Raw genomic sequence first — 18285 nt, 5'->3', positions numbered from 1 at the left:
CTGCTGTCCTTCATGCTCCTATAGTCTGGGTGTGCATTGGCTCAGCCAATAGCTAGTCGCAGCTTTCCACTTGCAGGCAGCCCTTCTCTCCCTTGGTACCTGTAAACGTTTGAGCTTCGAGATCCTTGATTTGTGGCAAGGGGGCTCTATTTTTGGAGTGCCAGAAACTCCAGCACGAATGCAGCCGAAGACCTGAAGGTATTTAAACAGGAACACAGAGCGAAGACTCCACTCTGCCAACCTCCTCACAGACAGTAAGAGCTACTGCCCAGCTGCACTGGGAAAAGTCTCCACTCTCTGCTGGGATGTTGTTCTTACTTCAGAACCATTAAAGGTAAGTGGCTGCTTGCTTTTATTCTTAAATTCCATTAATTTGCAGGAAGCATTTTTGGATAGCTTTCCAGCTGCTGACGTTTGTCAACATGTTTGTAGTTTTTTTTTGCAGAATAATCCAATTGTTGATCAGCAACTTTCATTTCAAAATCTTCAAGTCACTCGTGATTAAAGTCAACAGTTTACAGCCCTTTTCTGGCTTATAAACGCAACCGTGTCTGTTGCTGGACACATTCCTCATCCCCCCAAAGAACATTATTTCCTTAAGCACTTTATCAATCCTTAACTCCAATCGCATTTATCTCACTCTTATCCCAGTCTTGGCAAAGGACTAGAGGACAGGTAGTGAGGAATGCCAGCAGCCCCTTCATCCAGACAGAAGCACATTTGATTGTATTTCCATGTGTTGTCTTTAATTCTTTTAAAGCCCACGTTAAAGACCTTTTTGGTGCTTGTTCCCACTTCCAATAAAACGCAGCAACTCGTAAATACACATCTGTGCCACAAATCGTCTGCCAGTTGGAGAAATAAACACAGAACGAAGCACAAAAGTACGGTTTGATTTACGTGCAATAGAAATCACATCATTTAAAATGTTCCTCTGTTTAGAATGCCATAATGGTTTGTTAATGCATTCAGAATAAAACAATTGTTGCAGGAGCCATTGGAATTTGAGCTGTTTTTCACAGCACGGTCAGATAGAGAGCAAACTTAAAGAAACAGCATAGAGGACAGAGAAAGTTCAGAGAGTTTTACATCATTCATGGAGGCCATTCAGCCCATTGTGCTGGCGCTTTGAAAGAGTTATCCCAATCAGTCCAAATCCCCCCCTCTGTTCTAATTTCCCTTCCAAGTCCACATCCAATTCCCTTTGAAAGTTCCTATTGATCCTGCTTCCACACTCATTTTCGGAAGTGCGTCCCTGACAGTAAAAATGAGATGAGCCTTGTTCTTTGGGATAGAAGATATGTGGCTAGAGTGGCATTTTGGTACAAAAGCCTTATGAGTTTCAATAGTGCCTCTTCGACAGTCTATTATTTTGTATAACACATACAAGCCAGACTAGTATTCCATTTCCAATTGCTAACTAAACAAATAGACATGATTTAAAAGCCGGATAAATGGATTATTCACATAAAGGGGTCATTTGGTAACAAGAGCAGCAGAGATATGATACCAGCAATGAAGCATAAGAGCAATTACTCCTCTTGTGCTCTCATTAAGATAATAATCTTAAAATTATGATAGGTTGCATTTTCAGAAAAGATGTTGACTTCATTCACTTCCCCTTCTGTCCATACAATGTGCATAATGTTTTGGTGCAGCTGCACCTTTATCCCAGCTGTATCTAGTTTCCTTGTTCCCATTGCACTTAAGTGCATTTGAAAAGATATTTGGGAAAAAAAACTTTTTTTCACAGTGAGTGGCTAGGATCTGGGATGCATTGACTGAGAGTACAGTGGAGAAGATTTAACCACCACTTTCAAAAGAGAATTGGACCATGATCTGGAGAGAAAAGATTTCCAGAGCTACAGGGAAAAGGCGAGGCGGTGCAGACTAGCGGAGGTGTTCTGGCAGAATGTGAGCATGGCCGTGATGGGCCAAATGGCTTCCTTCTGCGCTGTAACCATTTTTGATTCTGTTCTATAGTTCTCTATGTTCTAGCAAAGGGCAATATCATAAGACCATAAGCTATAGGAATAGAATTAGGCCATTTGGCCCATTGAGACTGCTCTAACATTTGATCATGGCTGATATGTTTGTCAACCCCCTTCTCCTGCCTATTCCTTGTAACCTTTGATCGCCTTACCAGTCAAGAACCTATCTATCTCTGTCTTAAATACAGTCAATGACCACGCCTCCACAGGGATATATCAGTATGCTAAGGATAATGGGCAGGATTTTCCAGCTGCTCATGCTCCAAAACTGGAAAATCCCGCCTGGGGTCAATGGACCTTTGCATGATCCGCCCCTTCTGCCCACTACAATTCTCGTGGTTGGCAGGACAGGAAAATTCCCCCCAGTGAGTGTATTAATTTTGTTGATATTGAAAATGATTGGATGGCGTGCAGAATAATTAGAAGACAGCACAGTAAAATCTCAAGGAAAGAAAAAAATATATACATGGTGGAGGGGAGAAGCCTTCCACCCACAGCAGATACAAGCAGCAGCAGTTACTCACCTGGTGTTTCCATTAGCTTTACACAAGAGCGCAGTATAAGTGAAATACCTCATCGTGTACTACTGCGTGCCAAGGCAGTGGCCAGCATTACAATATTATGGCCATACCAATGTAGAAGTTGATTGGTAAGAATGCAGTCATTGGAAAAATTGAGACAAAGCAATAACTGAAGGATTTTCCAATGAAGTTTATTTATCAATGTCACAATTAGGCTTATATCAACACTGTAATAAAGTTACTATGAAAATCCCCTAGTCACCACACTCCGGCGCCTGTTCACTGAGGGAGAATTTAGCACGTCTTTCAGATTGTGGGAGGAAACCGGAGTACCCGGAGGAAACCCACGCAGAGACGGGGAGAACATGCAGACTCCGCACAGACAGTGACCCAAGCCAGGAATCGAACCCGTGTCCCTGGCGCTGTGAGGCAGTAGTGTTAACCATTGTGCCACATGCTGACAGTCAGATGATTGCAATAACTGCCTTGTCAAAGAGCATTGCTGTTTGTTGGAAAGCTTTATGACCCAGCTAGCTTGATTCAAGTGAAAATTGCAAAATCTCCGCATGTGTCCTCAGTAGCTAAATTGAAAAGCCAGCCAAACGGTTCTGCAATAATCTTTCCTAATCAGTAAAGGGACACTGGTAAACAAGTGAAGGTTTGTTCAGGCTATTGTTATATTTTGAAAAGATTCCAAGAGCTTTTCTCTGCGTTCAATCCATTACGGTTTGTTTTTGATGCATAATAAAATCACGTCATTGAGGATATCTGATGGGAATATCAGTATTTGTATAACTTGGAAAAATGGAGCATGTGATTATCAAAGATACGGTGTGCCATAAGTGCTATAAAGAAGCATTCAGATGGTATTAAGATCTTGCAATGTGGGTGCTATATTAATAAACCAATCCTAGAGAAAGAAGACTGATCAATTAGTAATTTCTGGGCTACTACTGGTGCCACGTGCTAGTGAGAGTAGGAATAGGAAGATTAGGCAGATGAATGATTGGCTTGAGAGCTGGTGCAGGGGGCAGGGATTTACATTTTTGGATCACTAGGGTCTCTTCTGGGGAAGGGGTGACTTGTTCAAGAAGGACGGGTTACACCTATACTGGAGGGGGACTAATATCCAGGTGGGGAAATTTGCTAGAGCCACTCAGGAAGGTTAAATTAGTTTGGCAGGGGGGGTGGGACCCAAAGCAGTAGGGAGACAGAAGAGAAGGTTGAGGACAACACAGAAGTTAAAGAGAACACGTTAAATAATAAAGGCAGCGTCAGTAATCCTAGTACTAGACAGATCAGGCAAAAGCAAGACAGAGAACAAGGGAAGTCCAGATTAAACTGCATTTATTTCAACGCAAGAGGCCTGATGGGCAAGGCAGATGAACTCAGGGCATGAATGGGTACATGGGACTGGGATATTATAGCAATTACTGAAACATGGCTAAGGGAGGGACAGGACTGGCAGCTCAATGTCCCAGGGTACAGATGCTATAGGAAAGATAGAACAGGAGATAAGAGAGGAGGGGGAGTTGCACTTTTGATGAAAGAAAATATCATGGCAGTACTGATAGGGGATATATTCAAGGGTTCACCCACTGAACCTATAGGGCTGAGAAATAAGAAGGGGGAAATCACTTTGATAGGGTTGTACTATAGGCCCCCAAATAGTCGGCGGGAAATTGAGGAACAAATATGTAAGGAGATTACAGATAGCTCCAAGAAAAATAGGGTGGTAATATTAGGGGATTTTAACTTTCCCAACCTTGACTGGGACAGCCATAGTATGAGAGGCTTGGATGGAGAGAAATTTGTTGAGTGTAATCAGGAGGAATTTCTCATTCAGTATGTGGATGGCCCGACTAGAGAGGGGGCAAAACTTGACCTCCTCTTGGGAAATAAGGAAGGGCAGGTGACAGAAGTGTTTGTGAGGGATCACTTTGGGACCAGTGACAATAATTCCATAGTTTTAAGATAGTTATGGAGAATGATGGGTCTGGCCCAAAAGTTAAAATTCTACTTTGGGGCAAGGCCAATTTTGATGGTATCAGGCAGGAACTTTCAAAACTTAATTGGGGGAGTCTGTGGGAAGGCCAAGGGACATTTGGTAAGTGGGAGGCTTTCAAAAGTGTGTTAACCAGGGTTCAGGGTAAGCACATTCCTCTTGGAGTGAAGGACAATGCTGGTAGAAGTAGGGAACCCTGGATGACTTGGGATATTGAGGCCCTGGTCAAGAAGAAGACGGAGGCATGTGACATGCATAGGCAGCTGGGATCAAGTCGATCCCTTGAAGAGTATAGAGGGTGTTGGAGTAGAGTTAAGAGAGAAATCAAGAGGGCAAAAAGGGGACACAAGATTGGGTTCTCCTTTGCCTCATCTGCCAAAACAAAGAGCTTCAACAAATACATAAAGGGCAAAAGAGTAACTAGGGAGAGAATAGGACCTCTTATGGATCAACAAGGTCATCTATGTGCGGACCCACAAGAGATGGCTGAGATCCTAGCTGAATATTTCCCATCAGTATTCACTGTTGAGAAAGGCATGGATGTTAGGGAACTTGGGGAAATAAATAGTGATGTCTTGAGGAGTGTACATATAACAGAGAAGGAGGTGCTGGAAGTCTTAAAATGCATCAACTTAGATAAATCCCCGGGACCTGATGAAGTGTATCCCAGGACATTGTGGGAGGCTAGGGAGGAAATTGCGGGTCCCCCAGCAGAGATATTTGAATCATCGATAGTCACAGGTGAGGGACCTGAAGATTGGAGGGTGGCAAATGTTGTGCCTTTGTTAAAGAAGGGCTGCAGGGAACTACAGGCCGGTGAGCCTCACATCTGTAGTGGATAAGTTGTTAGAAGGTATTTTGAGAGACAGGGTCTGCGGGCATTTAGAGATGCAAGGATTAATTAGGGATGGTCAACATGGCTTTGTGAGTGGAAAATCATGTCTCACAAATGTAATTGAGTTTTTTGAAGGGGTAACCAAGAAGGTAGATGAGGGCAGTGCAGTAGATGTTGTTCACATGGACTTTAGCAAGGCATTTGACAAGGTACCACATGGTAGATTGTTGCATAAGGTTAAATCTCATGGCATCCAGGGTGAGGTAGCCAAATTGGCTTGATGATAGAAGACAGAGGGTGGTTGTAGAGGGTTGTTTTTCAAACTGGAGGCATGGAGCATGAGGCATGGAGGCAGGTGGTGCCTCAGGGATCGGTGCTGGGTCCACTGTTATTTGTCATTTATATTAATGATTTGGATGAGAATTTAGTAGGCATGGTTAGTAAGTTTGCAGATGACACCAAGATTGGTGGCATAGTGGACAGTGAAGAAGGTTATCTAGGATTACAACGGGATCTTGATCAATTGGGCTGACAAATGGCAGGTGGAGTTTAATTTAGATAAAATCCGAGGTGGTGCATTTTGGTAGATCGAACCAGGGCAGAACTTTTTAGTTAATGGTAGGGCATTGGGGAGAGTTATAGAACAAAGTGATCTCGGGTTACAGGTTCATAGCGTCTTGAAAGTGGAATCACAGGTGGACAGAGTGGTGAAGAAGGCATTCAGCATGCTTGGTTTCATTGGTCAGAACGTTGAATACAGGAGTTGGGATGTCTTGTTGAAGTTGTACAATAGATTGGTATGGCCACAATTGGAATACTATGTACAGTTCTGATCACCCTATTATAGAAAGGATATTGTTAAACTAGAAAGAGTGTAGAAAAGATTTACTCGGATGCTACTGGGACTTGATGGATTGAGTTATAAGGAGAGGCTGGATAGACTGGGACTTTTTTCCCTGGAGTGTGGGAAGCATAGGGGTGAACTTATAGAGGTCTATAAAATAATGAGGGACATAGATCAGCGAGATACTCAATATCTTTTCCCAAAGATAGGGGAGCCTAAAACTAGAGGGCATAGGTTTAAGGTGAGGGGGGAGAGATAGAAAAGGGTCCAGAGGGGCAATTTTTTCACACAGACGGTGGTGAGTGTCTGGAACAAGCTGCCAGGGTACTAGTAGAGGTGGATACAATTTTGTCTTTTAAAATGCATTTGAACAATTGCATGGGTAAGATGGGTATTGAGGGATATGGGCCAAATGCAGGCCATTGTGACTAGCTTAGGGGTTTAAAAAAAGGGGCGGCATTAGGGTTAGGGCTGAAGGGCCTGTTTCCATGCTGTACACCTCTATGACTCTAAGTGGTAATATTCTTGAATGTTAACTTCAGCTTTTATCCATTTAATTGCAAGGTCAAAAAGGTTATTTCATCTAAAATGATCTACATGTTGAGATGATACTATTATTGTGAGAGTCGTCCAAATGATGGGAATACTTTCTGTCAAACTCAGTACATAGAGATTTCAATCGGGCCTTCTCAGAGTGGCAGTTCAGACTGGGAGGGGAGGGTGGGCCGGACCAGGAGGCTGGGGTTCAGACCAGAGCCAGAGTGGGGCTCAGACCGGGAAGGGGCTATGACTGAGAGGGGTGCTCAGAATTGGAGGGGGTTGGAGTGGGATGGGGGGATGATATTGGATCAGGAGGGGGGAGCAGACTGGGAAAGGTGTGTTGGACCAAGAGGTGTGTCAGACCGTGGTCGGAGGGGGACTTGGACTGGTGGGGAGGGGGGGAGGTGGCGGGGGCGGTTTGGATCTGAATGGAGAGGACAGACCTGGAGCGGGATGGGGGGGGGGGGGGGGGGGGGGGGGGGTCGGGCCAGAAAGGGGGGATGGACTGGGAATGGGAGTCAGACTGGGGGACACCACACACTCACACGATCCCCCCCCGCAGTTGTTCCCCCACACTATCCTGGCTCAGTCTAAACCCGACCTGGCCACAATCCTCTACTCCACCCTCCCTGTTCGACACCTCGCTCCTGATCTGACCCTCCCCCTCCTGCCAAATTTGGTGTTCCGCTGACTCTGAGTTCATAGAATCCATACAGTGCAGAAGGAGGCCATTCAGCCCATCAAGTCTGCACCCGACTCTCTGATGGAGTATCTACGGTGGCACAGTGGTTAGCACTGCTGCCTCACAGCGCCAAGGACCTGGGTTCGATTCCTGGCTTGGGTCACTGTCTGTGTGGAATCTGCATCTTCTCCCCATATCTGCGTGGGTTTCCTCCCACAGTCCGAAAGACGTGCTGCTTAGGCGCATTGGCCATGCTAAATTGTCCCTCAGCGTACCTGAACAGGTGCCAGAGCGTGGCGACTAAGAAATTTTCACAATAAATTCATTGCAGTGTGAATGTTAACCTACTTGTGTCACTAATAAATAAACTTAAACTTACCCAGGTCCTCTCCCTCACACTATGCCTGTAACCCCATGCATTTACCATGGCCAATCCATCTAATCTACACACCTTGGGACACTAAGGGACAATTTACCATGGCCAATCCATCTAACCTACACATCTTTGGGTCAGTTCTTCGGTATCCTACATTTCCCTCTGTCCACCATTGTTTTCAGCTATCTCACCTCAAGTTCCCAATGTTATTTCCAAAACCCCTGTGCCTTTACCCCTAAAGTTAAAGTTTATTTACTAGTCACAAGTAAGGCTTACATGAACACTGCAATGAAGTTACTGTGAAATTCCCCTAGTCGCCACATTCCCATGCCTGTTCGGGTCAATGCACCTAACCAGCACATCTTTCAGACTGTGGGAGGAAACCGGAGCACCTGGAGGAAACCCACGCAGACACGGGGAGAAAGTGCAGACTCCGCACAGACAGTGACCCAAGCCAGGAATCGAACCCAGGTCCTTGGTGCTGTGAGGCAGCAGTGCTAACCACTGTGCTACCATGCTACCCTCTCTCCTCCTTTTAAGATCCTCTTGAAAAATTATCTTTTTCATTGAGTTATTAGTCATCCCTGTTATCTCCTCCTTTAGTTCAATATCAGTGTCTGCTTGATTAATCTTCTGCGCAATGCTGTGAGACCAGATCCATTGACTGCAATGCAACAAAATATTTGGTGATTCATATCATGGGGTGAGAGAGGGGGGACATCTAATTCCTCATAAATTAGCAAATGAAGTAATATCACATAAACATGTTGAACACTCCTGAAATTAATGCACTAAGCACTAATAGCAAGGACATTCTTCCTCAGATAAGGACACCAAAACTGCACACAATACTCCAAGTGTGGCCTCACCAATGTCCTATACAATTGCAAGAAAACATCCCTATTCCTGTACTCAAATCCTCTCTCTATGAAGGCCAACATCCCAGTTGCCTTCTTTACCGCCTACTGTACTTGCACGTTTACTTTCAGCGACTGATGCACGAGGACTCCAAGATCTCGTTGAGTATCCACCTCTCTCAATTTACATCCATTCAAGTAATAATCTGTCTTCCCATTATTGGTACCAAAATGGATAACCTAATTTTATCATATTCTACTGCATCTGCCATGCAGATGCCCATTCATTCAAATTATCTACAAATTTGGAGATAATACATTCAGTTCCCTCTTCCAAATCATTAATATATAATGTTAAGGGGGTCCTAGTACAGATCCCTGCGGAACCCCACTAGTCACTACCTGCCAATCTGAAAAAGATCCATTTATGCCAACTCTTTGCTTCCTATCTGCTGACCAGCTTTCTCTCCATCTCAAAACATTACCTGCAATCCCATGTGCTTTAACTTTACATAGTAGCCTGTTATGTGAGACCTTGTCGAAAGCCTTCTGAAAATCTAAATAAACCAGTTCCACTGGTTCTCCTTGGTCAACCCTACTAGTTACATCCTCAAACAATTCCAATAAATTCATCAAGCATGATTTCCTTCTTGTAAATCCATCCGCTGATTTAAATTTGTAATATCTATCTGTGATAAATGTTCGAATTCCCTTTCTACATGTCTTCTTTGTTCCAACTGATTTTTAAAATTATTCATTTACGGGCTGTGGGCATTGCTGGCAAGGTCAACATTTATTGCCCATTCCTAATTGCCCTCACAGAAGGAAAAACAACAGTTTGGACCAGCATTCTTATTTCCCAGCATTTTCTGTTCCCTCTGGGCTTAACCATTTCAGAGGGCAGTTGCTGTGGGTCTGGAGTCACACGTAGGCCAGACCAGATGTGGACAGCAGATTTCCTTCCCTAAAGGACATTAGTGAACCAGATGGGCCTTTCAACAATTGGCAGTGGTGTTACGGTTATCATCAGATTTTTAATTCAAATTTGTATTCAAATTCCACTATCTGCCGAGGTGGGATTCGAAATTCTCATCAAGACTCAAAACGTTGGCTCTATTCTCTATCTGCAGATGCTGTCAGACCTGCTGAGATTTTCCAGCATTTTCTTTTTTTGTTCCCAGAACATTATTCTGGATGCCTGGATTACTAGTCCAATGACAATACCACTACATCACTGCCTCTCTCTAATTCAGCCACATTATCTTTATCTTTACATAAAATCTTCCAATGAGGAGGAGTAATGAATATGAATATTTTATCATTCTTTCTCCAAAGAAAGCTCATATATATAGAATCACAACACACAGAAAGCTCATCGTGTCTCTGCCGATTGCCTGAAAGAGTTGGTAATTCCTCCCACTCCCTGCTCTTTCAACATGATTTTTTTCAAATATACAGCCAATTTCCATTTGAAAGTTCCCACTGAATTTGCTTCTATCCCCCTTGATTTTGATTTACCTTGTGTAGAATTGCTGTTTAACAGTGGTGGACACTGTTTTGACCATTCTGGAAACAAAATGAAAGTTAATGGGCGAAATTTCCCATCGCATCTGCCATGGGAATCGTAGTGGGCGGGGGGGGTCGTACAATGCAAAGGTCCATTGACCTCGGGCGGGATTTTCCGGTCTTGGGTGAGCTCGGAGAGGCAATGGCCTCTTGGTATGATCTCTAAACTATTAATCCAGAAACTCAGCTAATATTCTGGGAACCTGAGTTCAAATCCCGCCACAGCAGGTGGTGGAATTTGAATACAAGAAAAAATATCTGGAATTAGGAATCTACTAATGACCAGGAAACCTTTGTCAATTGTCAGAAAAACCCATCTGGTTCACTAATGTCCTTTAGGGAAGGAAATCTACCGTCCTTATCTGGTCTGGCCTACATGTGACTCCAGAACCACAGCAATGTGGTTGACGCTCAACTGCCCTCTGAACAAGGGCAACTAAGGATGGATAATAAATGCTGGCCAGCCAGCAATGCCCATGTCCTACAGTAAGAAGTCTCACAACACCAGGTTGAAGTCCAACAGGTTTATTTGGTATCACAAGCTTTCAGAGTGCTGCTCCTTCATCAGGTGACTCACCAGTCCAATGCCGGCATCTCCACATCATGGCCTACAGATCATAGAATCTACAGTGTAGAAGGTGACCATTTGGCCCATTGAACATGCACCGACAAAAGTCCCACCCAGGTCCCATCCCCGTAACTCCAAATATTTACCCTCCTAATCCCCCTGACACTAAGGGACAATTTATCATGGCCAATCCACCCAACCTGCACAACTTTGGGAGGAAAATGGAGCACCTGGAGAAAACCCATGCAGATACAGGGAGAATGTGCAAACTCCACACAGACTGTCATGAATAATAAAAAAAAATCCCGTCCAATGTGTGATTTGATCTTGCAACTAAAACAATAAATATTCTGATGAGCTTTTCCGATTGCCAGTATTGATCATATGCTTGGACTAACACTCAATGCAGGGCTAAACTATCATCAGAAAAATGTTACATTCTTTACACCTCCAGTTTTACTTTCACACACACAGAACTGCACACCAGCGAAACTCTGATACAATTGTCCACTTTACTTTTGCCCACTTCACTTTTGCCAAGTTTTTTTCTCTAAATATTCAGCGCAGAAAGATAATGCACATCAATGTACATACACACAGGAATTATTGTTTCCACTCAGTTTTTAAAAAAAATCACAGACACTACACTGAACTACAGGAGCAGTAAACTGGCTCAATTCATTTGAAGGTCGTACAGAAGAAAAAGCTATTCATCCAGTCTACATTTTCTGATATAAATGAGTGGGGATTGGATGGAATGAATGAATTCCATCTGCATTGTACTGTGGATAGTAGACTGATTGAAGGATTCAAGCTGTTTATCCCAGCTCCCCTGAAATGCAAATGGTTGTCTATAGTAATACTTAACTAAAGGAGTACATTCAACTGTATACCAGGACTCAACCTGCTTATCTGCAACCTTTCGGAACAGTAGAAAATGACACTATTATTTGAAATATATTTTAAAATGCAAAATCAGACATATATATTTCCATTCAAAAAAGTAACAGTGTTCTGGCAACAACATATTATCTCAACTAAAGGCTCTGTAGGGAAAACTAAACAATATTTTTAATTTTCTCCTTCTATTGATTGACATTTAAGTTCAATCATGGCTGATGGACTTGTTTTCTTGAGGTATTATAAGGCTGGCAGGGTAGATTTTGTTCCCCAAAATGGTTAAAATTGGCAGCACACTCTATCATCCTGGCAGAGTATGATTTCCCCCTCCAATGGAGAGCACAGAGGAATCATAGAATCCCAACAGTGCACAAGGAGGCCATTTGGCCCATCAAGCCTGCATCGACAATAACCCTACCCAGGCCCTATCCCCGTAACCTCACCCATTTACCCTAGCTAGTCCCCCCGACACTAAGGGGCAATTTAGCATGGCCAATCCACCTAACCCGCACATCTTTGGAGTGTGGGAGGAAACCGGAGCACTCGGAGGAAATCCAAGTAGACAGGGGGAGAACGTGCAAACTCCATACAGTCACCCAAGGCCGGAATTGAACCCGGGCCGCTGGCACTGTGAGGTAGCAGTGCTAACCACTGTGCCACCCATGAGATGAGAGTCAGTCCAGAATTTACTGCCAATTGTCCAATGATGGCAGGGACATGGTATAACGGAAGGACGGCGGAGAAAAAGACGGGAGACATGAGGCATAATAATATTCCAAATCTGCAACAGCCAATTAATATTGTTTCCAAAGATCATCAGTTATTTTCAAAGTGGCACGTTTTCACTACCTGCACTTCGAATCACTGTGACTTCGCTCACTCACTCTACATATCAGATATTTTGTAACGCTTTGGCTCCAATACTTTCTCCAATGCATCTGAGACAGTTATATTGCATATGAACTATGTTAACTATTAAACAATGGGCCAGATTCTCCCAACTCGTTCAGGGCTGGGATTCTCCAGTTCTGCTGCAGTGAATGGAGATTTGGCTGAGCGCCGGATTCTCCATTCTTACTGGCAGTGGTGGGGTGCGAACAGACAGAGAATTCCGGCCAATGTTACTGAAGATGCTGGAATCTGTGATGTGACTATACCAAAGGATTGGTAGGAATGCCACCATACTAAAATGCATCCTATTTTCCTTTAAGTAGTGATCTAGGCTTTGTTAACTGTAAGGTGTTGAGTTTTCTCATTCACTGAATTGTTCTGGTTAATCCCTTGTGGTGTTGATCATATTAGGAATAATATTTTTAGTGTTGTTAGTAAATGGGATAGAAATAATTGTCATTAATTGCTGAAGTACTTGGTTTTCTATGAAGTTATTATCTCATGAATTTTACTTAGAAGTATACAGTAGTAGGCGGCCCAGTGGTTAGCACAGCTGCCCAATAACCCCAGAGACCCAGGTTCAATTCCGACCTTCGGTGACTGTCTGTTTGGAGTCTGCACGTTCTCCCCATGTCTGCGTGGGTTCCTTCCGGGTGCTCCGGTTTCCTCCCATATTCCAAAGATGTGCAGCTCAGATGTATTGGCCATGTTAAACTGCCCCATTAGCTTGTCTGTATGAAAATGTGTGCCCTGCGATGGATTGGCGTTTCATCCTGGGTGTACCCCCACCTAACGCCCAGTGTCTGTCGGGAGTGTTTCTGACTCACCGAGACTCTGAATAGGAGTAAGCAGTTAAAGTGAAGTGAAGCAGGTGGCACAGTGACACAAGAGGTGACATGGTGGCACAGTGGTTAGCACTGCTGCCTCTCAGTGCCAGGGATCCGGGTTCGATTCCCAGCTTGGGTCACTGTCTGTGTGGAGTCTGCACGTTCTCCCCATGTCTGCGTGGGTTTCTTCCTGGTGCTCCGATTTCCTCCCACAGTCCAAAGATGTGCTGGTTAGGGGGAATGGCCATGCTAAATTGCCCCTTAGTGTCAGGAGGACGAGCATGGGGTTATGGAGATAGGGCCTGGGTGGGATTGTGGCCAGTACAAACTCGATGGGCCAAATGGCATCCTTCTGCACTGTTTGATTCTATGAAATGACCTCCTTTTGCGCTGTTGGGATTTTATGGATTCTATGGAAGTAGAGAGCAGTGTTTGTTGTATCATATCTTGGAAGTTTCATCCAGAAGTTTATTTATTAGTGTCACAAGTAAGATTACATTAATACTGCGATGAAGTTATTGTGAAAATCCCCAAGTCGCTACACTCCGGCGCCTGTTCGGTACACTGAGGGAGAATTTAGCATGGCCAATGCACCTAACCAGCTCCTTTTTCGGACTGTGGGAGGAAACCGGAGCACCTGGAGGAAACCCACGCAGACACGGGGAGAATATGCAAACTCCACACAGACAGTGACCCAAGCGGGGAATCGAACCCAGGTCCCTGGCGCTGTGAGACAGCAGTGCTAACCACTGTGCCACCGCACCAAAGATTGGTTGATCTTGGTTAGACTTTTGGTGAAATTTGATGGCAGAGAAAACAAAGATTTGGGAGAAAGGATTTGCATAATGCGGTGTGTAACAAGTAGGAAAGCATGGAATTCAACATTGAAACAAAATGCCCCTATATTGAACAAGGCTTATTGTAGCTCAGTAATGATGCAGATGATAGGTTAAACAGAATCACCACTTTATTAGAAAGATCATTCAGCACCATAATTGTGAACAGCTACTTAAATGATCTCACAGCTTTTAAAAGCAAAATATTGATAGAGTAATGGGTAACAAATGTGTGCTGCATTCAGAAGAAATGATTGAAATCAATCACATATACATGTGTGTGGAGGCATGCCTTTCCGTGCACTCTACATAGACCCTCATAAAGTCGTGAGCGGACACTTTATGCCGAGGGTTCAAATCTCTGAGAAGGCAGTTCTGGAGGCGGTGGGCCTACAACTTCCTGCAACCAGCCAGATATCTGCTATGGTCCCATCTCTGAGCCATTTTTCATCTGGGACGATCAGGGAGGTGATAAAGTGGCGAGTAGCCCATCAGGCCAAGTAAAGGACCCTCTCTCTCTCTCTCTCTCTCACACCCTCTCTCTCTCTCACACCCCCTCCCTCTCTCTCTCTCTCTCACCCTCTCTCTCTCTCACTCCTCTCACTCTCACTCTCTGCCCCTCTCTGCCCCCCTCTGCCCCTCTCCCACCCTCTCCCCCCTCTCTCCCACCCTTTCTCCCCCTCCCTCCCACCCTCTCTCCCCCTCTCTCCCCCTCTCTCCCACCCTCTCCCACCCTCTCCCACCCTCTCTCCCCCTCTCTCCCCCACTCTCCCCCACTCTCCCACCCTCTCTCACCCTCTCTCTTTAATTCAGCAGAAGCCGACTGGGCCCCCTCAGAGTCAAAAACATAGCCAAGGGGTGGAGGTGGTCACATCAGAGATTCTCTCTCTCTCTGTCTCCCTCCCTCCAAGTATCCTCTCTCCTTGTCCCTCTCTCCTTGTCCCTCTCTCCTTGTCCTTCTCTCCTTGTCCCTCTCACACCTACCCACCTCTGATAACGGCAGTTCCAATCTGTCAGTGCTAGAGTGCTTCCTATTGGCCTTTCCGATCTCGGGAGTCCACCATCCGTCCTCAATTGGACAGCCAGCATGCACCATGGCCATTAATCAGCAACTCATTAGGCACCAAGCACCAGAGGCAGAACATAGACATCCACATGATGTTGCGTCCTGATCCCAACACAAAGATTCAGCCATTTGTGTGCTTCAGTTTGCAGTATTGACTTTTTGTATTTCATTTAGAGTTAACAATTATTTTAAGTTTATCCACTTCCCAGAGAAGAAGAACTCTCACAAGCTAACTTGTCGGTGTGTATTGTCCCATTTGACCTATCAGATAGGATTCTACCGATTGTGACAGAGTTGGTGAGAAATCATTATTTTGATTTGATTTATTATCACATGTATTGGTATACAGCGAAAAGTATCGTTTCTTACACGCTATACAGAAAAGCATACCGTACATAGAGAAGGAAAGGAGAGAGTGCAGAATGTACTGTTATAGTCATAGCTAGGGTGTAGAGAAAAATCAACTTAATGCAAGGTAGGTCCATTCAAAAGTCTGATGGCAGCAGGAAAGAAGCTGTTCTTGAGTCGGTTGGTACGTGACCTCAGACTTTTGTATCTTTTTCCCGACAGAAGAAAGTGGCAGAGAGAATGTCTGGGGTGCGTGGTGTCCTTGATTATGCTGGCTGCTTATCCGAGGCAGCGCGAAGTGTAGACAAAGTGAATGGTGGGAGGTTGATTTGAGTGATGGACTGGGCTTGGTTCATGACCCTTTGTAGTTTCTTTTGGTCTTGGACAGAGCAGGAGCCATACCAAGCCATGAAACAGCCAGAAAGAATGCTTTCTATGGTGCATCTGTAAAAGTTAGTGAGAGTCATAGCAGGCATGCCAAATTTCCTTAATCTTCTGAGAATTAGCTAATCAAATTTGATTTATCCACAAAAACCTTTATAATTGCTACTGGTACAGTAGGCCAAACTTGCACTGAGAACTTCTGAATGCCTTCAATTGATTTCAGACTGATTATTTTTATTTTGTTTTAAGTTTATTTATCAGTGTCACAAGTAGGCTTATATTAACATTGCAATGAAGTTACTGTGAAAATCCCCTAGTCACCACACTCCCGTGCCTGTTCGGGTGCACTGAGGGAGAATTTAACATGGCCAATGCACCTAACCAGCATGTCTTTCAGACTGTGGGAGGAAACCGGAGCACCCGGAGGAAACCCACGCAAACGGGGAAAACATGCAGATTCCGCATAGGCAGTGACCCAAGCCGGGAATTGAACCCAGGTCCCTGATGTTGTGAGGCAGCAGTACTATTATTGTCATGACAGCATTTTATTTTTAACTGAAGGACAAACAGAAAGTTCTGAGGTTGGTTTTCTCCACCAGTTCTGTCAGTTATTTACAATGGGTGCATAGTATTTTGGACACAAATGGGGTATTCCATTCTGCAGCTCTGGCTGAAAGCTAGTTGGACTTTAACCTGGTGTTGTTAAAACTCTTACTGTGAAAGCTAGCACACAATGTATCATTCTATTCCTTGCAAACATACTATCAACACCCTAAAAATATTATTAATATTAATTTACATTTAAATACTGCATTTAAAATGGCATAACATCCAAAGGCACTTCATGGGACCATTATGGAATCATAGAAACCCTACAGTGCAGAAGAGGCCTTTCGGCCAATCAAGTCTGCACCAACTCTCTGGCAGTGTATCTTACCTAGGCCCTCTCCCCACCCTACCCCTATAACCTCACACATTTCCCATGGCTAATCCGTCTAATCCACACAACCTGGGACACGTATGCACAAATTAGCACAGCCAATCCACCTAAACCGCACATCTTTGCATCGTGAGAGGAAACCAGAGCACCCAGAGCAAACCCACACAGACACGGGGAGAATATGCAAACTCCACACTGTCACCCGAAGCTGGAATTGAACCCAGGTCCTTGGAGCTGTGAGGCAGCAGTGCTCACCACCCGTGCTGCCCATTATCAGACATTAATCTGGCACTGAGCCACACATCAAGGCAGCTGACCAAATCTTACTGGGGATATAGGCTTTAAGGTGTAGTTTATAGGAGTGAGAGGTGTTAACATTTAGAGAGGAGATCCCTAAGGTTAGTGCCAAGCCAACGAAAGGGATGGTCCGCCGCACTCACCAACTTCTTCCCCACCCACCACGCCCCCCCCCCCCCCCCCCACCTCCCCCCCCCGCCCGCTTCCAGGGGATTGTATGGTTGTAGGTGGGGAGGGGCAATGAAGGGATTTGGACATAGGATGAGAATTTTTAAATTGTCAATTTTGAAAGGGATCAATTATTACTGAATATTATAATGAACTTGTGTAATCATTCTGAATATGGAGCAACAATATTTTTCAATCTAAAGAAATTCAAATAGGAAACATCATACTAAATCTCATGGGGGCGGCACAGTGGTTAGCACTGCTTCCTGACAGCACCAGAGACCTGGGTTTGATTCCTGACTTGGGTCACTGTCTGTGTGGAGTTTGCACGTACTCCCCGTGTCTGCGTGGGTTTCCTCCGGGTGCTCCGGTTTCCTCCCACAGGCCAAAAGACATGCTGGTTAGGTGCATTGGCCAGGTTAAAATCTCCCACAGTATACCTGAACAGGCGCAGATACTTTTCACAGTAACTTCATTGCAGTGTTAATAGAACCATAGAACATTACAGCACAGAAACAGGACTTTTGGGCCAACTTGGCTGTGCCGAACCATTTTTCTGCCTAGTCCCACTGACCTGCACCTGGACCATATCCCTCCACACCCCTCTCATCCATGTACCTGTCCAAGTTTTTCTTAAATGTTAAAAGTGAGCCCGCATTCACCACTTCATCTGGCAGCTCGTTCCACACTCCCACCACTCTCTGGGGGAAGAAGCCCCCCCAATATTCCCTTTAAACTTTTCCCCCTTCACCCTTAACCCATGTCCTCTAGTTTTTTTCTCCCCTAGCCTCAGTGGAAAAAGCCTGCTTGCATTCACTCTCTCTATACCCATCATAATTTTAT

General features: G+C 44.6%; 1 protein-coding gene across 1 annotated transcript in view; it reads left to right on the top strand.

Annotated features, from left to right (window-relative positions):
* Nucleotides 1-221: 221 nt before the first annotated feature.
* The window catches only part of tncb (tenascin Cb), a 360962-nt gene continuing 342898 nt past the window's right edge, over nt 222-18285 (top strand). Inside the window, exon 1 of the mRNA XM_078226647.1 lies at nt 222-334. The gene's annotated coding sequence lies outside the window, so the exon portion shown is untranslated. The remainder of the gene's footprint in view (nt 335-18285) is intronic.

Source organism: Mustelus asterias, chromosome 13 (assembly GCF_964213995.1).
Source record: "Mustelus asterias chromosome 13, sMusAst1.hap1.1, whole genome shotgun sequence".
In the NCBI taxonomy this organism is placed as follows: domain Eukaryota; kingdom Metazoa; phylum Chordata; class Chondrichthyes; order Carcharhiniformes; family Triakidae; genus Mustelus; species Mustelus asterias.
This window is presented reverse-complemented; position numbering and strand designations above follow the sequence as displayed.